This window comes from Dromiciops gliroides, chromosome 3 (genome assembly GCF_019393635.1).
Source record: "Dromiciops gliroides isolate mDroGli1 chromosome 3, mDroGli1.pri, whole genome shotgun sequence".
NCBI classification, from domain to species: domain Eukaryota; kingdom Metazoa; phylum Chordata; class Mammalia; order Microbiotheria; family Microbiotheriidae; genus Dromiciops; species Dromiciops gliroides.
In genome coordinates this window covers 464,942,538-464,964,153 of record NC_057863.1, presented here as the reverse complement: position 1 = coordinate 464,964,153, position 21,616 = coordinate 464,942,538, and the positions used below count along the sequence as shown (strand labels likewise).

At 35.8% G+C, this 21,616-nt stretch overlaps 1 protein-coding gene and 1 pseudogene across 4 annotated transcripts in view; both read left to right on the top strand.

Moving 5' to 3' along the window:
* GALNT13 (polypeptide N-acetylgalactosaminyltransferase 13) overlaps positions 1–21,616 on the top strand; it is an 815,643-nt gene that overhangs the window by 13,847 nt on the left and 780,180 nt on the right. The window lies entirely within an intron of this gene.
* Positions 6,725–9,082, top strand: LOC122747789 (annotated as a pseudogene).

Genomic DNA, 21,616 nt, shown 5'->3' with positions numbered 1-21,616 from the left:
TAAGGTTTATTAGTGAATAGCTTAGTGCTGTTTTTGAAATTGGAAATCTCTCTAAGGAAAACAAGTGATATTTTCAAAGTAGGACTTTATAATTTTAATTTTTATCAAATCAGATTGTCAGATTAATCAGGCCAGAAAGTAGATTATAACTGAAATTATGTAATACAGGAACAATATAGTAATTCCTTTCAGCTGGATTAATATTTTAAGAAATATCTAAGTAAAACTAAAACTAACTAAATAAAATAATTTAATTTTAGTTCATGTAGTATTATATATGCATTTTATAAGATTTTCTTTTCCACCTAATTACCTTGAAAATATTGTTGTTTGAGCTTAAAACCTTAGGTAAATAAAAAAAATTTGGATGGATTATTGTAGGAATTCTGTGAGATTCTTTCCAAACTTGAGAATTTATGGTTTGGATTTCTGTTTCTGAAGGGAAAGAAATAAGGACATTGAGCTGATTTCTGACCCTCATCATGAGAAGTTGTAGGTTTTGTACTTGTCCTACACACAGAAGAAAAAAAAATTGAAAATAGTATTCCTGAGCAAAGAATAGAATTTTGTATACTGTAGACTGGAATTATGAATTCTTAATACATATTCAAATATGAAAAATATATTAAATATGTAAGATTATTTTAAGTGCTTTTTTAGTTACACTGATTTGACTTATAGTATTGATGAATCTTTTGAAAGGTAGTCACACCATTTCAAATTTTCCTTAAACATAGTGTATTCATCATTTCTCAAAATATTTTTCATGATTAAATGGACATAGTAAATTTCAATTACTGAGGATTCATAAGGAAATGTCATGTTAAACTTTGATAATTCACATCATGATTGTAACATGGATACTTTATATTTTAAAAGAAAGATCATAATTTTGATTTGTCCTGTCCTCACAACTTTTCTGTTGGCATTCTACAGATCAACATTGTTAATAATTTCATTTAATTTTTGGGAACATTTTAAACATACAACTTTTAGCCTTGGTATATATTTTGTTTAGAGATTAATTTTATGTTTGATCATATTTATGTATTTAAATTGGATAATCCAATATTTACTTATTTCACAGTCACTAGTTTGGAACACCAAAAAAGTGTTCAGTAAAGATATTTTTGATAAAGCATGTGGCATCTAGATAGTTATTTTCAGCTTTCAGAAAGACTAAAATATTTATTGTAGGGTTCAGTGAGGAGGTGACTGTGAAATATACCAGTTTCATGGATTAATATGTTCTTTTCTCTTTCACTCTACACACTTCCTTCTTCATCTCAATCCCTCAGATTTAGATTTCTTTGATGCTGATGATAGTTCCTTCTCATGTAGGGTTAAATGTCATCTGGCCTGAGAAATATCAGAAGCTATTTGTCTGTAGGGAATCTGCTTTTCTCACATCCTCAAGGTTTTTTGTTTGATTAGTATTTTTTTCTTTTTTATAGTATCCCATAAGCCTCATTCCTTATTCCATTTTTTCTTATCCAATATGTATATCTTTGAAACAATAGAAAACACAACCCCCCTGATATATTACTGTATTTTAAAATGTTCACCATTTTCCTTAGAGTTTACTAAAAGCTCATATGGGATAAGGAAACACATTCATGATCCTTGCCCAATTGCCTACTGTGAAAAAGATAATTTGTTCTGTTCTATTCCTCAGAATTTCTGAATAGGTAAGAGACAGACTTCATAGTTATTGTATTTAGGTCATTTACTAGGAGTTTAGGAATGTTAAATCAGTATCTTGTTAAGGTTTTATACTTTTATAATACTGTACTTAGGCCCTATGGTCAATTGGAACTTGGCAGAACCATCACACTAGAGATGCTGTGCTAGTTGAGGAGGTGCCAATTTTGTTTCCACACAGGTTTTTTTATCTTTAAATTAGAAATTGGCTATTAAACACACACACACACACACACACACACACACACACACACACTCACTGCCTCCAGTAATTTAACAGTGATCTTCATATTGAAATGAGTTTTTTGAAAGATTTCCTCTTATTTCTTCAGTGCTATTTCTTATTTTACATGGAAGTCCTACTCTGAGGCCCAATAGTGGCAAGGAATATTTTCAAGAAGGACAAGCACCAAAAGTCTATCAAACTCTACTAAGTATGACAGACTTTAAGTTTGGATCTCTGTCATCAACAAATAAGACTACCAACATTCTGAGTATCCCATTGCCAAAAGGCTGATATTTCTTTTCAGCCACACCACCAACATAAAGACCATGTACTAATGTAAAAGTGGTTTCAGTTTCTGTTGGTTGCTGATGTTCATTTGTAAAGGAAGTTTTCTTATTGGGAGTTCTCTACATCAGTTAAATCATAAGGGCAGTATAAAATGATAATTTTTTCTAATCCAATTTAACCACTGAGGAAACTTTGCATGTCCTTTTCAAATGGATAATATTTATTCATGTCTTTTCCTTGACTCTAGTTATATTCTGATTCAGCTGCCTCTATTTTATTTTTTCAATCTGGTCAGGGCTCAGGACCCACTAGCAATATGTAGTCTGAAACCTCAGTTTTATCATACACACTCTGAGTTGGAGCAGATATGGTGCTCTCTGGTACTTTGTGACTCTTTTTTATAAATTTATTGTACCTGAAAGATTTGCTCAAAAATCTGTATGCCATTCCTAATTATTTCATAATTAGGGGTATACCCCCTTTTTGAATATGCAATAGCTGGGGATGGCAAGATCCATGGGTATATGTATAGACTAGGTTCTGGCATGTAAGTTGATTAAGCAAGGAAATGACTTAGAAGAGTATAACATAACCCCTGTTCCTTTCCTGTTTGAGAGAATGGTGATGATGAACAACAATGAGGTGACTTGAGAAACTGTAGTTATCTATATAAATGATATATAATAAAATAGCATTTTCATTGGGGTTGGCTTGGAGGAATGCTTGTGTATATTGTACAGTGCCCTTTAGTTTATGAAAATGATTTCTGTTTATACATTTACAATAACCCATGTGATTTTCTTTTTTTTTCTTTTTGGGACTTTATTGAATTTTATTTTCCCCCAATTACATGTAAAGACAATTTAAAAATCAATTTTAGATACTGAGTTCCAAATATACTTCCTCTCTCCCTGCCCATCTCCCCCCATCCTTAAGAATGCAAGAAAGGGCAGCTAGGTGGTACAGTGGATAAAGCACTGACCCTTGATTCAGGAGGACCTGAGTTCAAATCCGGTCTCAGACAGTTGACACTAGCTGTGTGACCATGGTCAAGTCACTTAACCCTCATTGCCCTGCCCCACCCCCAAATAAAAGAATGCAATAAATTCGATCTAAGTTATACATGTATAGTCATGTCAAAACATTTCCACATTAGTAAGGTTGTGAAAGAAAACAGATGAAAAAAGTAAGGAAAAGAAACTAAAAATAAAAAAGAAATGTGATTCATTCTGTATTCCGACACCATAAGTTCTTTCTTTGGAGATGGATTGCATTTTTCATAAATCCTTCAGAGTTGTTTTGGAACATTGCTTTGCTTAGAATAGCCCAGCCATTCATAGCTAATCATCTTGCAATATTAATGTTGCTTGGTATATAGTACATTACACTTTCCATCAATTCTTTCCAGGTTTTTCTGAGCGTTCTGCTCATTATTTCTTACAGCACAATGGTGTCCCATCATAATCTCATCCCATATTTTGTTCAGCCATTGCCCAATTGATGAGTATCTCCTCAATTTTGAATTCTTTGAACCAGAAAAGGGCTGCCATAAATATTTTTGTACATATAAGTCTATTAACTTTTTGTTTTGGAAATCTTTTTGGATACTGACCTAGTAGTGGTATTACTAGGTCAAAGAGTATGCAGGGTTTTATAAGCTTTTGGCCCTAGTTCCAAATTGCTGTACAGAATGTTTGAATTAGTTTACAACTCCACCAATGGTGCATTAATGTGTCATTTACCCCATATCCTCTACAATACTTGTGATTTTCTTCTGCTGTCCCATTATCCAATCCAATAGGTATGAGGTAGTACCCAAGAATTGTTTTCACTTACATCTTTCTAAGCAACAGTGAGTTAGAGCATTCATTTTTATATGATTACAGAAAGCTTTGATAACTTCATCTGAAAATTTCATATCATTTGATCATTTATCAATTGGAGAATGAGTCTTATTATAACAACTTTGACTCAGTTCTCTATGTGTTTGAGAAAAGAATCCTTTATCAGACAAACTTGCTTCAAATTTTTTTAGTCACTATTGATAACTGAATTTTCCTCCATAGTACTCCCTTCCCATGTCATTTACTCTATTCTCTCTCTTTTCAATGTTTCCCTCCTCAAAGGTGTTTTTCTTCTGACTGCCCCCTCCCCCAATCTGCCCTCCCTTCTATCAACTCCACCTCCTTATGCCCTTTCCCTCCTACAGGGAAAGATATATTACTATACCCAATTGAGTGTGTATGTTATTCCTTCTTTGAGCCAATTCTGATAATAGAAAGGTTCATTCACTCCCTAGAACCTCCATCTTCCCCTCCACTCCAAAAGCTTTTTCTTGTTTCTTTTATGAGAGATACTTTACCCCTTTCCACATCTCCCTTTCCCTTTCTCCCAGTGCATTCCTCTCTCACTTATTAATTTTATCTTTTTTAAGATATCATCCCTTTCCTTTCAACTCACACCTCTGCCCTGTCTAAATATACTCCATCCAGTTGCCCTAATAATGAGAATGTTCTTATGAGTTACACATATCATCTTCCTATGTAGGAATGTAAACAGTTCAACTTTTTAATGTCTCTTATGACTTCTTTTTCATATTTTCCTTTTTATGCTTTTCTAGGGTCAAATTTTCTATTCACCTCAGGTCTTTTCATGAATAATGCCTGACAGGGGCATCTAGGTGGCACAGTGGATAAAGCACCGGCCCTGGAGTCAGGAGTACCTGAGTTCAAATCCGGCCTCAGACACTTAACATTTACTAGCTGTGTGACCCTGGGCAAGTCACTTAACCCTCATTGCCCTGAAAAAAAAAAAAAAAGAATGCCTGACAGTCCTCTCTTTCACTGAATTCCCATTTTTTGCCCTGGGAGATTACACACAGTTTTGCTGGGTAGGTGATTCTTGGTTGTAATCCTAGGTCCTTTGCCCTCTGGAATAACATATTCCAAGTCCTCTGATCCTTTAATGTAGAACCTTGTGTTATCCTTACTGTGGTTCCACAGTACTTGAATTGTTTCTTTCTGGCTGCTTGCATTATTTTCTCCTTCACCTGAGAGTTCTGGAATTTGGCTATAATATTCCTGGGAGTTTTCATTTTGGGACCTCTTTCCAGAGGTGGCTAGAAAAATATTTCACCCCATCTTTTTGTGGGTTCTGCTGCTCCAGGAATTGTGTTATGACCTTATTTGAAAAAGTCTTGGGTAAAGCTGAAGCAAATCACTGCCTTTCCTCTGCCATTTTGGCTGTGCCTCCCAACCCATGTGTCTTTCAAGAGGATAATTGTAAAGCTGTCAAAATAATTGTTTTCCAAGTTCCAATGACTTCATAGGATCATGGATTTAGGAGTATAAGTGATTTTTTTCTCATAAAATGGTTTACTGGGTGCAGCTAGGTGGCATAGTAGATAAAGCACTAGTCCTGGATTCAGGAGGACCTGAGTTCAAATCATATTTCTGCATTAATCATTCTGTGAAAGACGAAGCAGAGCAAAAAGGAAAAATCTCAAAAAAGAAAAACAAAAAACAAAATTAATCTGCATCCAAATTCCACAGTTCTTTTTGTTTTCTGCATTTGGAGAGCATTTTCCATCATGAGTCCTTTGGAACAGTCTTGGACCATGGTATTGCTGAGAAGATTTAAGCTTATCACAGTTGATCAACACACAATGTTGTTGATGCTATATACAATGTGTTCCTGGTTTTGCTCATCTCACTCATCATCAGTTCATGCAAGTGGTTCCAGGTTTCTCTGAAATCTGCCTGCTCATCATTTCTTACAGCGTAATAGTATTTCATTATATTCATATACCACAACCTGTTTAGCCATTCCCCAATTGTTGGGCATCCCCTCAATTTCCAATTCCCTGCCACCACAAAAAGAGCAGCTATAAATATTTTTGTACATGTGTGTCCTTTTCCCTTTTTATGATCTCTTTGGGAAAAAGACCTAATAGTGGTATTTCTGGTTCAAAGGGTATGCACAGCTTTATAGCCCTTTGGGCATAATTCCAAAATGCTCTGCAGAATGGTTGTATCAGTTCACAGCTCCACCAACAATGCATTAGCATTCCAATTTTTCCACAGCTTCTCCAACATTTATTATTTTTCTTCTTTGCCATATTAGCCAATCTCGTAGGTGTCAGGTGGTACCTGAGAGTTGTTTTAACTTTCATTGCTTTAATCAATAATGATTTGGAGCATTTTTTCACATGGCAATATTAAGCTTTGATTTCTTCATCAGAAAACTGCCCGTTCATATCCTTTGACCATTTTTCAATTGGGGAATGACTTTGATTCTTATAAATTTGATTTAGTTACTGATATATTTTAGAAATGAAGCCTTTATCAGAAATACTGGCTGTAAAAAATTGTTTCCCAGCTTTCTGCCTCCCTTTCTAATTTTGGCTGCATTCTTTTTTAATTTAATGTAATCAAAATCACCCGTTTTGGCAGCCACCACACCAGCTTTAGGTTGCTGCTGTGAAATCGCAAGCCTGGGACTAGAAGACCCATGGTTGTGGCCCGGGACCAGAATTGGGTACAGCTTAGGTAATTTCCAGTGGGTTATGGTATGTACAGCTCAGAGGCATAGAGGCAGCAGCAAAATGGCAGTAGGTCTAATCCCAGGAGGAGATGGAAAAGCTCCTACAGTTCCAGGATTTGACTGGTGTTGAGTCAATGAATCAATGTTGTCATACCCTGAAAAAACATAACTGGAACATAGAGGCAGCTTTACAGGACAGACTGAATGAGCAAGAAGGTGCACCAAGTGTCTTAAACCCACCTCCATCCTGACCCCTGCAGGTTAATACAGCTGACCACAGGATCTACAGCTCTGTTGTTTCAAGACCACAACCAAGGGGATTGCTAGGATGGGGTTATTATTTGACTATGCTTCCATTCTGATTTACAATACTTGATATATTTAGGTTAGTGCTTCGTTTTATAAGTCCAGACCCTCGAAGTAGGGTAACTGACCCTGTTGGGGACATCATTTCATTTATGCACATATTTGAAGAGAAATAAGGTAGGACACATCCTGTCTTCTAATAAGGAACATACAGCCAGGCACTAAATGATGCCAAGCGTGAACTTCACTTTCTATTTGTCTATCTTCATGGTGATGATCATCAAGATTCTGATGATTTTTGTCACAATAGTCTTTGTTCACCTGATGTCATTTAGTTTACAAACAACAGGATTCTCTTTTGGGCATGTTCCAGGGTGTCCCAAGCTTTGCGAGAGAATACATATCCATTCCTAGCTATGATCATATTGAAAGATAGGAGAATGACTGTGGTCTGTCGGTTAGAAGCTCTCATTCAAAATGATGATCTCATTAACCAACTGGCATTCATCATGGATGCAAACCAGACATACTTGGTTTCTGAATGCTTGGAGAGACAAGAAAGTATAACCAGGGCGGAGTCAAGATGGCAGAGAGGAAGCAGCAAGCTGCCTGAGCTCTCCTTCTTTTCCCTCAAAACGAACATTAAATCAAGCCTCTGGACAGATTCTGAAACTACAGAACCTGCAAAGAGACAGAGAGACACAGTCCTCCAACCAGAGATAATTTAGAAGACTTCAGGAAAAGGTCGGTCTGACTCGGGCAAAAGGGAGGCCCAGCGCAGGGCAGCAACCCAGCGCCGAGGGGGTCGGGGCAAGTCAGCAGGAGCTGCAGGCCATAGCCGAACAACTGAGGCCCCTGGAACCTGGTTCAAAAATCTGGTGGCCAAGAAGGAAAGTGGAAAAACCTACCTGCACTGGCCGAGAGGGCCACCAACGGGTCAGTCGGGATCAGACGCCGGGGTCCGGCTCCTGGCTGGCCGAGCACAATCAGACAGGAAGTGCAGGGTGGGGGATCTCCACACACCATAAAGGCCTCAGAGTAAAACCCGGTCACACAGCACCTATACCCTTGCACAAGAAGCCCAAAACAGGGACCCTGGTGCCCCCAGAGCAGACCTCAACTTAAAGAATAAATAAATAAGCTGCAATAATGAGTAAGAAGCAAAAAAGAGCCCTCTCCATTGAGAGCTTCTGTATCAATAGGGAAGAAGCCAACACAAACTCAGATGAGGACAATAGCCTCAAATTGCCTATATCTGAAGCCTCATGAGGGAAGGTGAATTTGTCTCAAGAACAAAAAGCCTTCCTGGAAGAGCTCAAAAAGGATTTTAAAAATCAATTGCAAGAGGTAGAAGAAAAAATGGGGAGAGAAATGAAAGCAAAACAAGAAAACTATGAAAAAAGAATCAGCATCTTGGAAAAGGAAGTACATAATTTCACTGAAGAAAACAAAGCCTTAAAAATTCATTTGGCCAAATGGAAAAAAAGGTGCATAATCTCACTGAAGAAAACAGTACCTTAAAAAATTCACTTGACCAAATGGAAAAAAAAGGTGCATAATCTCACTGAATGCTTGGAGAGGGAAGAGAGAAACCAGACTCAAGTGCTGAGGCAGCAACAGGATGAAGCATACCTGGCTTACCTCCTGGCTGACCAGGAGAAAGAACAGAAAAAGCAAGAGCAGTGTTGGCAAAAGTGACTAAAGTACAACAACAAAATGACAGAAGAGAGGTGATAACAGAATCTACACGAGGACAAGGAGTGGAAGTCAGAATGCCTGCCACCTGAACCACCACCTGATGATCCTGAAAGTGTGAAGATCATTTTCAAGTTGCCCAATGATTCCAAAGTAGAGAGACGATTCCACTTTATACAACATTTAACAGTAATCCATTACTTCTTGTTCTCCTTGAAGGAAAGCCCTGAGAAGTTTCAGATTGAGGCTAACTTTCCACAATGGGTGCTGCCCTGCCTTCCCTAAAATGAGTAGCCCAATCCCTCCACACTGCAGGAGAGTTAAAATTTTCCCCAAGGACTCATATTACTTTTAAGCCTAATTTCCTATAATTTAAGAACTGGATTAAAAGAAAACAAACCACAAGCATATATCTTAAAAGCTGTCTTCATGGTGACCTTAGAAACACAAGACAAGTTCTTCATTCAACCCTATATGAAGTTTGTTAGTGCCAGATTAGATAGGAGATAATTTTCAATTTAATCCTGAGCCAACCTCCTTGCTTGGAGTATAAAGGTATATCCTCTCAGCAGTACATGAAAGGTTAGTAAATACCTTAAAATTCTCATGTTTTTCAGAGGATAGTGTTATGCAGAGATAGAGTCCATTTTGTCTCATTTTCTTTTTCAGTCATTTTTCCCCAGTTCTTTATTAAACCTCTGATTTAGTTTAGAAAAAAAACCATCCATTTTGCATTTCATAATATACTCTATCTCTTGTTTGGTCATAAACTGTTCTCCTTTCCAAAGATCTGAGAGGTAAACTAATCCTTCCTCTCCTAGTTTACCTATGGTATCACCTTTTATATCTAAATCATGTACCCATTTTGACCTTATTTTAGTATAAGGTGTAAGATGTTGGTCTAAGCCTAGTTTCTGCCATACTATCATCCAGTTTTCCCAGCAGTTTTTGTCAAATACTGAGTTACTATCCCAGAAACTTGAGTCTTTGGGTTTATCTAACAGTACATTACTAAAGTCACTTACTATTGTGTCTCCTGTGCCTAACCTATTCCATTGTTCCAACACTATTTCTAAGCCAGTACCAAATAGTTTTAATGACTGCCTCTTTATAGTAAAGATTCAGATTTGGTACAGCTAGCCCACCTTCCAGTGCATTTTTGTTCATTATATTCTTGACCTTTTGTTTTTCCAGATGAATTTTGCTATTATTTTTTCTAGCTCTATAAAATAATTTTCAGGTAGTCAGATTTTTATTTCACTGAGTAAGCAAATTAATTTAGGTAGAATTGTCATTTTTATTGTATTAGCTCAGGCCTATTCATGAGCAATTGATATTTTTTGAATTATTTAGATCTGATTTGATTTATGTGAAAAGTGTTTTGTAATTGTGTTCATAGTGTTTCTGGGTTTGTCTTGGCAAGTAGACTCCCAAGTATTTTATATTGTCTATTAATAGCCTTCCACCAGTCGCAGATGACCATGGATCAGCGCCTTGAAGAGCCACAGGCCACAGTGTGGCGTGTTGTATCTACCCCATGAGGAGTAGCTGGAGTGTCCTCTCCAGGGTGCTGGCCTGGGCAGATCAATATGGAAAACAAGCTGTTGCCCATGCAGCAGGTTTTCCCTCTCCGAGACATTGGTGGATCAAAAGGAGAGGCAGAGTCAGTACAGTTTGGCACCAGTGCCACCATAGGAATTGCCAGAGGGATGTGATGTCCAACATCCCACTGCCTAAGGGACTCTGACTCCTGATTTTTCCTCGGGGCCAACTCCTGAAGCCTTTCCTATATATGGGTATAGGAAGACAAGGCAGAGGAGGTTTAAAATTGGGGTTCCTTCGTCTAGCCAAGTTGCCTGCGAAGGCTGACAAGCCCCACCTGCCCGAAGCGACTGGTTTTAAGGCACCAGTGACTCTCCTTCACCCCTTCACCTGTTAATGGAAACAGTTCTGCCACAAGAAGGCCAGGAGTTGGGCTTTGGTTTTCAGAGGCTATTTGAGACTCACACGTTTGGAGCATTTTATAGAGAGTGGGAAATTATCCCCACTCCCACCCTGGCATGACAACCTTTGTAACTTTTATATTGTCTACTGTTACTTTAAATGAAATTTCTTTTTCTGTCTCTTGCTGCTGGACTTTGTTGGTCATGTATAAAAATTCTGATGGTTTATGTGGATTTGTTTTATATCTTGCAACTTTGCTAAAGTTGTTAATTGTTTCAAGTAGTTTTTAGTTGATTCTCTAGGATTCTCTAAGTGTACCATCATATCATCTGGAAAGAGTGATAGTTTTGTTTCCTCCTTGCCTATTCTGATTCCTTTAATTCCTTTTTCTTCTCTTATTTCTAAAGCTAACATTTCTAGTATAATATGAGACAATAGAGGTGATAATGTACATCCCTGTTTCTCCCCTGATCTTATTTGGAAGGCCTCTAACTTATCTCCATTGCATATAATGCTTGCTGATGGTTTTAGGTAGATACTGTCTAATATTTTAAGGAAAGCTCCACCTATTCCTAAGATCTCTAGTGTTTTTATTAGGAATGGGTGCTGTATTTTGTCAAAAGCTTTCTCTGTATCTTTTGAGATAATCATAAGATTTTGGTTAGTGTTCTTATTGATGTGGTTCATTATGTTCATAGTTTTCCTAATGTTGAACCAGCCCTGTATTACTAGTATAAATCCCACCTGGTCATAGTATATTATCCTGGTGATCACTTGCTGTCATCACCTTGCTAATATCTTATTTAAGATTTTTCCATCAATATTCATTAGGAAAATTGGTCTATAATTTTCTTTCTCTGTTTTGGCTCCACTTGGTTTTGTTATTAACACCATATTTGTATCATAAAAGGGATTTGGTAGAACTCCTTCTTCACCTATTTTTTTTAGTATTTTTTATAGTATTGGAATTAATTGTTCTTTAAATGTTTTGTAGAATTCACCTGTAAACCCATCTGGCCCTGGAGATTTTTTCTTAGGGAGTTCATTAGTGGCTTGTTCAATTTCTTTTTCTAATATGGGCTTTTTAAAGGATTTTATTTCCTCTTCTGTTAAGCTGGGTAATTTGTATTTTTGTAAATATTTATCCATTTCATTTGGATTGTCAAATTTATTGGCATACAGTTGGGCAAAATAGTTCCTAATTATTGATTTAATTACCACTTCATTTGGTGATGAAATTATCCCTTTCATTTTTGATACTGGTAATTTCTTATTTCTTCTTTTAATCAAATTAACCAATGGTTTGTCTATTTTATTGTTTTTCTCATTAAACCAGCTCTTAGTTTTATTGATTAGTTCTATAGTTTTATTGCTTTCAAATTTATTTATTTCTCCTTTGATTTTTCAGGGTTTCTAATTTAGTATTTAATTGGGGATTTTTAATTTGTTTTTTTTTCCCCTAGCTTTTTTAGTTGCATGTCTAATTCATTGATTTCATCTTTCTCTCTTTTATTCAAATAAACATTTAGAGACATAAAGTTTCCCCTAAGCATTGCTTTGGCTGCATCTCATAGGTTTTGGCATGTTGTCTAATTATTTTCATTCTCTTGGATGAAGTTATTGATTGCTTCTATGATTTGTTGTTTGACCCACTCATGCTTTATAATGAGATTATTTAGTTTCCACTTAACTTTCAGTCTACCTTTCCATGGCTCTTTATTACATTTAATTTTTATTGCATCATTATCTGAGAAGGATGCATTTACTATTTCTGTCTTCCTACATTTGACTATGATGTTTCTGTGCCCTAATACCTGGTTAAGTTTTGAATATGTGCCATATACCACTGAGAAAAAGAAGGTATATTCTTTTTTATTCCCATTCAATTTTTTCCAGACATCTATCACATCTAACTTTTCTAACATTATATTCACCTCTTTAACATCTTTCTTATTTATTTTGTGGTTATATTTATCTAATTCTGAGAGGGGAAGATTCAGATCCCCCACTAGTATAGTTTTGCTGTCTATTTCCTCTTGTTGCTCATTTAACTTCTCCTCTAAGAATTTGGATGCTATACCACTTGGCAAATACATGTTTAGTATTAATGTTACTTCATTATCTATAGTACCTTTTAGCAAGATGTAGTTTCCTTCCTTATCTCTTTTAATTAAATCTATTTTTGACTTTGTTTGAGATAAGGATTGCTACCACCTGCTTTTTTTTTTTTTTACTTCGGCTGAAGCATGAAATATTCTGCTCCAACCTTTTACCTTTATTCTGTGTGTATCTCTCTGCTTCAAATGTGTTTCTTATGGACAGCATATTGTAGGATTCTGGTTTTTAATCCATTCTGCTATTTGCTTCTTTTTTATGGCAGATTTCACCCAATTCACATTCACAGTTATTATTACTAACTGTCTTTTATCCCTCCATTCTGTTTACCCCCTTTGTACTTCTTTCCCTTCTTTCACCCTATTCCTCCTCACCAACATTTGGCTTCTTACCCATGCCTCCCCCAATCTGTCCTACCTTTTATCAGCACCCCCTCCCTTTTCTTTACCCTTTTCTCCTCTGCTTGTGCCCTCCCTTCTATTATTGCCACCTTTTCTCCTTACCCTTTTACTTTCCTAAGGAATAAGCTAAATTTCTTTATCCAAATGAATGTATATGGTATTCCCTCTTTGAACCAAATCTGATGAGAGTAAGGTTGAAACAATGCTCATCCCTCCCTTCTTTCCCTCTATTGTAATAGGATTTTTTGCATCTCTTCCTATGATGTAATTAACTCCATTTCACTTCCCCTTTCCTCTTCTCCCCATAAACTCCTTTTTACCCCTTAGTTTTCTCAATATCATCACATCAAAGAAAATTTATATTTATACCCTCTGTGTATATTCTTTGTGTCTGCCAAAATAGATATGTAGTTCTTAAGAGTTATAAATATTACCTTCCCATGTAGGGATGTAAACAATTTAACTGTATTGAATACCCCCCCTCCCCGTTTACCTTTTAAAACTTCTTGAGTTTTGTATGTTAAGATTGTATTTTCTATTCAGTTCTGGTCTTTTCATCAGGAAAACTTGAATGTTCCCTATTTCATTGAATGTCCATCTTTTCCATGACAGAGAATGGTCAGTTTTGCTGGGTAGTTGATTCTTGGTTGCAATCCAATTTCCTTTGCCTTCCAGATTATCATAGTCCAAGCCTTGTAATTCTTTAATGTTGAAGCTACCAGGTCCTGCGCAATCCTGACTGTGGCTCTATGACATTTAAATTGCTTTTTTCTGTCTGCTTGGAATATTTTCTCCTTCATCTGATAAATCTGGAATTTGGCTAAATTAATCCTTGGAGTTTTCCTTTTGGGTTCACTTTCAGGAGGGGATTGGTGGATTCTTTCAATGATGATTTTTATCCTCTGATTCTATAACATCAGGGAAGTTGTCCTTGATAATTTCCTGGAATATGGTATCTAGACTCGTTTTCTGATCATGGCTTTCAGGCAATCCAGTATTTCTCAAATTGTCTCTCCTGCATCCATTTTCCAGGTTAGTTGTCTTTCCAATGCAGTATTTAACATTTTCTTCTATTTTTTCATTATTTTCATTCTGTTTGACTGATTCCTGGTGTCTCATGGAGTCAATAGTTTCCATCTGTCCAATTTTAATTTTTAAACGCATTTTTTGTTTTCTTCAGTCAATCTTTGTGCTTCCTTTTCTAAGCTATTGATTCTTTTTTTTTTTTTTTTTTTAGTGAGGCAATTGGGGTTAAGTGACTTGCCCAGGGTCACACAGCTAGTAAGTGTTAAGTGTCTGAGGCCGGATTTGAACTCAGATACTCCTGACTCCAGGGCCGGTGCTCTATCCACTGTGCCACCTAGCTGCCCCAAAGCTATTGATTCTTTGATTCTTTCTGCTTCCTTTTCCAAGCTGCTGATTCTTTTTTCATAAATTTTTTGTGTTGCTTTCATTTCTCTCCCCATTTTTCTTCTACCTCAATTTATTTTTAAAAGCCTTTTTGAGCTCTTCTAAGGAGTTTTGTTTTGTTCTTGAGACAAATTCATCTTCCCTCTTGCAGCTTCATATGTAGGCAATTTGAGAATATTGTCCTCATCTGAGTTTGTGTTTAGCTCTTTCCTGTTGACACAGAAGCACTCAATGGTAAGAGCCCTTTTTAGTTTCTTACTCATATTGCCACTTATTTTTTTTAAAGTTGAGTTCTGCTCCTGGGGCACAAGGGTCACTGTTTCTAGCTTTTTTTTTTTTTGCTCAGAGATAGGGCTATGTCACTGGCTTTCTACACTGAGGCGTCTATGGCTTGTGGATTACCCACCCCCCAACCCCCTTCATGAGATTGCTCCCTGTGCTTTTTCCAGGCACTGGGATAACCAGGCCTACTTGTGCCTGTCTTGTGGGTGGTCTTCCAGCGGGCAGCCTGCCCTCTCAGCTGGTGCTGGTGGATCTCACAACTGCCCTGCTGCACCACCAGCTTGCTGAACCAGGAACAAGGGGCCTCAGTTGTTCTGTTGTGATCAAGAGCTTCCTTCTGACTTACCCAGACATGCTCTGTGCTACCCTGCACTGTCTGAGCTGTACCATGTTCCCTTTTTGCCTGAGTGAGACCGACCTTTTAAGTCTTCTAAATTATCTCAACTTGGAAGATTGTGTCTCTCTTTTTGTACATTTTATAGTTTTGGGATCCATTTAGAGGTTTGATTTAATGTTGTTTTTGAGGGAAACTTGGGAGAGCTTAGGCAACTTTCTGCATTCTCTCTGCCATCTTGGCTCTGCAGTGTAGGAGACTTTTAAAAGAATATAAATAAACCATTTTACATGTAAGGAAATTGAGGCCAGAGTGTTTAAGTAATTTAACTAATGTCACATAAGAAGGTAATAGCAGGGCTGAATTCAGGTCACTGATTCTTAATTAGTGCTCTTTCCCACACTCTCATGTCGAGGCTCTAAGCCCTGTTATGATGCCTCATTATAGCAGAAAGGTTGTATTGATTTTTTCAGGGCAATGCCATGGAACGTCAGTTCTTAAAAGTTCTCTGAAACAGAAAAGGCACTGAGTGCATTACAAACGGTTATTTTTTGTCTGCAAATCAGCCAAATAATTTTTGGAGAAGGATACCATTAGAAATTTAGTCACCATGAACACATGAACTATGATAGAGAAGATTGACCATCTCTTTTGTTGGAAGATGGAACCATATAGTTGAAATCACAATTCTAAGTACCAAATAAGATTATTCCAGGTATAGTATGTATATATTCATATACACATACACACACATACATACATACATACATATATTTGTATGTATGTATGTGTGTATATATATATATATATACATATATATATATATACATATACATATATATATATATATACATATATATATATATATATATATATATATATATATATATATATATATATATATATATATATATACTGCTTTTGTAGGGTAAGAGGAAGATAAGTCATGCAATTTAAAAATTAGTAACAATAAGAATAACAGCACAATAGGGAATGCTGGATTTGGAGTGATAGGAACATGGCTGGTACTCTGGCTCTGCTGCTTATTAGCCACTTCATATCACTGTGCTTCAGGCATTCATGTCTAAAATAAAAGGGTTAGCATAGAGGATATGTCAATTTCCTTCCAGTTCTAGATGTTACTATTAGAGTATCAGAGTTCTATAAAGATAAAAGATCACTTTTTTATGAACAAAGAATTGTAAGTAGTAATTAGCATCTATCCCATGACACATTCTACTTTGGAAACATGTGGGGTCAGAAGACAAAGAATTCAGGGTTACCTGATCAGTCATAGATTAGTTTCTATTATGTATATGGGATTTTCCAGCATCAAAACTATTCCTTCTATAATAAGACAATTTGAATAATTTATTCAAGCCTTAAAGATGTAGAGTATAATTGTGTAATATAATTCATTATCTTTTTAAAATAGTATTTTGTTTTCTCCAATTACATGTAAAACAGTTAAATATATATATATATAAAATGTGTGTATATACATGCATACATTCATACATACAAACACACAATACATATATACATGTATCTGTATCTGTGTGTGTATATATATATATATATATATAAAATTTTGTTTCAAATTCTCTCCCTCCCTTCATTACAAAACTTATTCGGCCATTCCTCTATTGATGGATATCCCCTCAATTTTCAATCCCTTCCTAACAGCAAAAGAGCTGTTAGTATAATTAATTTTCAAAAAAATACTGTGAATACCTGATTAAAAACTAAAACAACAACACAATTCTACAGTTTGGATATGTTAAAAGGTTTATAATGACTAATAATAGATTGGGGTGGCGAGGGGAAAGGGGGACTTAAACTATATATCCTTGTAAAATTAATCCAATATTTTGTGGGGGTAAAGGAAATATGGACCCAGAAATATTTTTATTTTATTTAAAAATAATATTTGATAATCTCATTAGCTGATTTGTTCTCCAAATATGAGTTATGAATTCAGTAGTGTGAAGGAACAGGTGTTTTCTCTCTTCAATAAATATTATACTAGTAGATAATGGAGACTGCTAAATGCTGAAATGTAAATTGGCAAAAGTGTATTTATCTCATAAATATGGAAAGATCTTAAATCCTCTCTGACAAATTCAGAAGAGTATGCTTATTGCTGACATCAGGCATGCATGGGTTAGTTTGGTAATCTTCAATCTCATTCTCTTGTTGGTCACTGGATTAACTTTAATTGAACTCCTATTGATAAATCAGTATGTTCTTTTTTATGTAACAAATAAAGACAGTTTACTATTAAAAGTTGCCCTATACTTAATTCCTTTGAATTGAAGGGACGGCTTTTATGTTTCTTTCTCTATTTTGATTCTACTGAGACCAATTCTAATTTTAGAATGTGGGGATGTTCGCAACATCAACAATAGTACTATATTGGAGATTGTCTATTCCCACAAAAGAAGATGAATTACAAATAACAAACTGCCATTGATTTCTTATTTGGAAATAGTTGAATTCTAATTTTCTTATAATGTGAGGAAAAAATGTTGTTTGGAACACTGATGGTTTGTCAGTTCCTTCACAATAATTTGTGCAGATGATAATTATACATAAATTAATAAACTGCTGGTGGGAATCTAATGATGCCTCATGCTGGTTCTGATTTATTCCTGGGTTATTTGCAGACTGTTGGAATATATCAAGAATTTTTTTCAACATAACCTAATAATTCTTAATTTCAGAAAAGTACGTCTTCACTAGAAAAAAGTCATTTGCAAAACCCTTGTTAAATAACTTTATTAATTTTACTTATTTTAAATAGCATATTTTAAACAATTGAAAAGAATCAACATTGTTTGAAAAAGGATTTTATGAGGGTTATTTTTAGGGAATTGACTTTATTATGAGGTAATTAATAGAAGTTTTTTTATAAAATCTTCAAATATTAAGCTATAAACATTCTCAAATTTCATTATTATTATTACTTACTAATATTATTTTATTTAACATTAATATCTCTATCACAAAATGGCTCTTTTTGATCATTTTCAAAAACCTCACAAGATAACTCATTTCAATTTGTCCAACCAACTGTATTTGATAAAAAGATCTTTCTTATATTGAGTCATATCTTTTAACCATTTATCCTGCAATCCTTTAATTGCTTCCCTCCTCCACATAACAACTCTTTCCATATTTCCTTTATGAAATCACATAATTTTAATGAGTGAAGATCCATCTTATTCTTTCCACAGTCTCACCCATTGAAAAAGAAATACAAAACCCTCTTTTTGTAGACAAAAAATAGAAATTCTAAAATTTACCTTCCCTGCCCCTGACACTTCCCTATCCTCTAATCCCACATCTCCAATTGCTTTTCAGACATCTCAAACTGGGTGTTCAGTAAACATTTTTTAAAAAAATCATTGTTAAGTGACTTGCTCAGGGTAATACAGCTAATATAGAAAGTGTCTGAGACTGGATTTGAACTTGGGTCCTCCCTACTCCAGGGCTGGTACTCTGTCCACTGTGTCACCTAGCTGTGCCACCAGTAAAAATCTTAAACTTAACATGTTCAAAACACAATTGATAATTTTTCCCCTAAATCTTCCTCCTCCCCTAATTTCCCTATTACTGTAGAGGGCAACACCATGCTCCCAGTCTCTCAAATTTCCAATATAGGTGTCTTCCTCAACTCCTCACTATCTCTCATCCTCCCTTATATACAATCTGCTTCCAGGGATTGTTGATTTATTCTTTGTCTTTTGAGTACACTGCCTTAACTCCTCTGACACTGCCAACATTCTTGTACCTTATCACCTAATGTGTTGACTACTGTAATAGCCTGCTGCCAGGTTGGTCTGCTTCAAGCCTCTCTCCACTCCACTCCACCTTCCATTAAGGCTGCAAAGTGATTTTCTTAAAGCATGGGTCTAACCATGCCACTCCCCTCCCTAGTCAATAAATGCAGGATCAAATTAAAAATTCTGTTTGGCAGTCAAAGCCTAACATAACATAGTACCTTCCATCTTACACTTTACTCTCTGACTCTGATCCAATGACTCTGGTCTTCTTGATGTTCCATGATGAAGACACTTCATCTCTTGGCTTTGGGTATTTTCTTTGACTGTCCTCAAAGCCTAGAATACTTTCCTTCCTCATATGTACCTACTAGCATATGCATGTATGTATTCATGCATGCATGTGTGCATGCATAGGGGTATATGTACACATGTTTACTTATAGTCATATACAATTGTTTGTTACGTGCATGCATACGCACACGTAACTATATACATGTGCATTTGTGCACATACAATGTGCATACATGAACACATACCCATATGTGTGCAGTGTACATGTACATGTGCATGTTGTATGCATGTGTGCACATATATACACACTGAGGGTGTGAGGAGTTGGAGATCATGTTTTATTCTCATTCCCATGGAAAAATATTTCTATAAATTGATACAAATCCTTCTCTGCTTAGTCTCTTATTCTCCATGCTGGATATCCTTAAATCTTTTAACTATTTCTTAAATGACCTGATTCTGAGTTATTTTTCCCCTTGATCATTATCTTCTGTTTTCTTTCTAGCTTGTCCATGTCCCTCTAAAGTAATCTATGTGTAGTCAAACCATCGTAATATAGTGCTATCATAACTATTTTTCCCCTGAACTTCAGAGTTCTATTGATGGATTTGCATTCTGGAATAATGAAAGTGTTGATTCTTTTTGAGCTAGCAGTGAACTAAAATATTTTTTCCTTTATGCATGAATTCCTTCTAAGCCAGGTTTCCATCATTCTACACTGGTGCTGTTGATTTTTTGAGACTAAATACATGCTTTTAATGAGATAATATTGAATAGCTATAAATTTAGTTTCATCTCATCATTCCAGTTTTCTGAAATCTTTATGGATTCAGATCCTGTCATCCAGCATATTATATATTCCTTTTAGCTTTGTGACATTTATAAATTTGATAAGCATGCCAACTATGTCTTCATCCAAGTTATTGATTAACAAAAAGGGGACAGAGCCAGGAAAGAGTCATGGGGTAAAGGCTTTTCTCTAGCTTGACCTCAATTCATTAATCAACAGTATTTGTTTCTGGTATTCCAATCAATTATATACTGAAGTAACTGTACCATCATACACCCTATATTTCTTAACCTTGTCAACAAGGATATAATAACATATAGCTCTACATTACTTTTCAGATTTACTAGTCCTGTAATCTATCAAAAAAGAAAGTAATGCCAGTTTCACAAGTTCCCAGGAAATATGAGTATATAGCTATTGTTTCTGATTTAAATCTTTTCCATCCTAAACGTTCCCAGTTTTTAAAATTTATTTTTAAGTGGCATAATCCTCAGTATCTTCACCCTCTTGTTCACCCTATTTGGACATGTCTCAATTTTCCAAAATTGGAGCTACAACTTGTCATTAGAGCTGATTGCCATATTTCAGGTTTATCTCTCCTGTCTGGTTCTACTTAAGCCTTTGAAACTTCTATTCTAAAACTCCTAAACATCCTCCAAGTATTCCACCAATATTGTTTTAATCTTGCTTTATCTGATGCTTGACTTTCCCCTGAGGAAAATACAAATCTTGTAACACTCTGCATTGGAAGGTATATTCTTATTCTATTTTCTATTCCCTCAATTCATAGTCAGGAAGGGGAAAACAATTACTTTCCACTCACAATACCTTTATTTCTGTTCCCATGCCACCATCTAATAACTTTTCCTTTTTTGAAATCAATCCAGTTCAACTATGTCATCTTCTCTCCAATTGTTATCAGTTGACTTACAGGTTACTCTGACAATTTCTTTAATAATTTTACCAGTTAGTTCATTTTTCTTCTTCACTCTATCGACTGCTGTCCTTCAGGAATTACCTTCCGGAATGCCATTCACCTCACTATTCCCCTAACACATAGTTACTTCACCTTCTTAAGTTCAGCAGCCTCTTTCTCTATCCCATTTTTGCTACAAAACAGTATGCCCACATCACCTTGTGTAACTGTACCTTTCTTTAGAATCTTGTACTAAGAGGAATTTTATTCTTTTTTGGGGAGGGGGCAATGAGGATTAAGTGACTTGCTGAGGGTCACACAGCTAGTAATTGTCAAGTGTGTTTCTGAGGCCAGATTTTAACTCTGGTACTCCTGAATCCAGGGCCCATACTTTATGCACTGGGCCACCTAGCTGCCCCTGAGGAATTCTATCACTAATTTCTTCTTCCTTCTCTACTTTTCTGCCTAAACCTGTTTTTCACTCTCATTCTGTCCTCAGCCAGTTGATACATATTTATTCTCCTAGGCATTTACTCATGTTTCTATAAAATGTGTATAATAATTGCATCACCCACAATGCAGACTTTTTG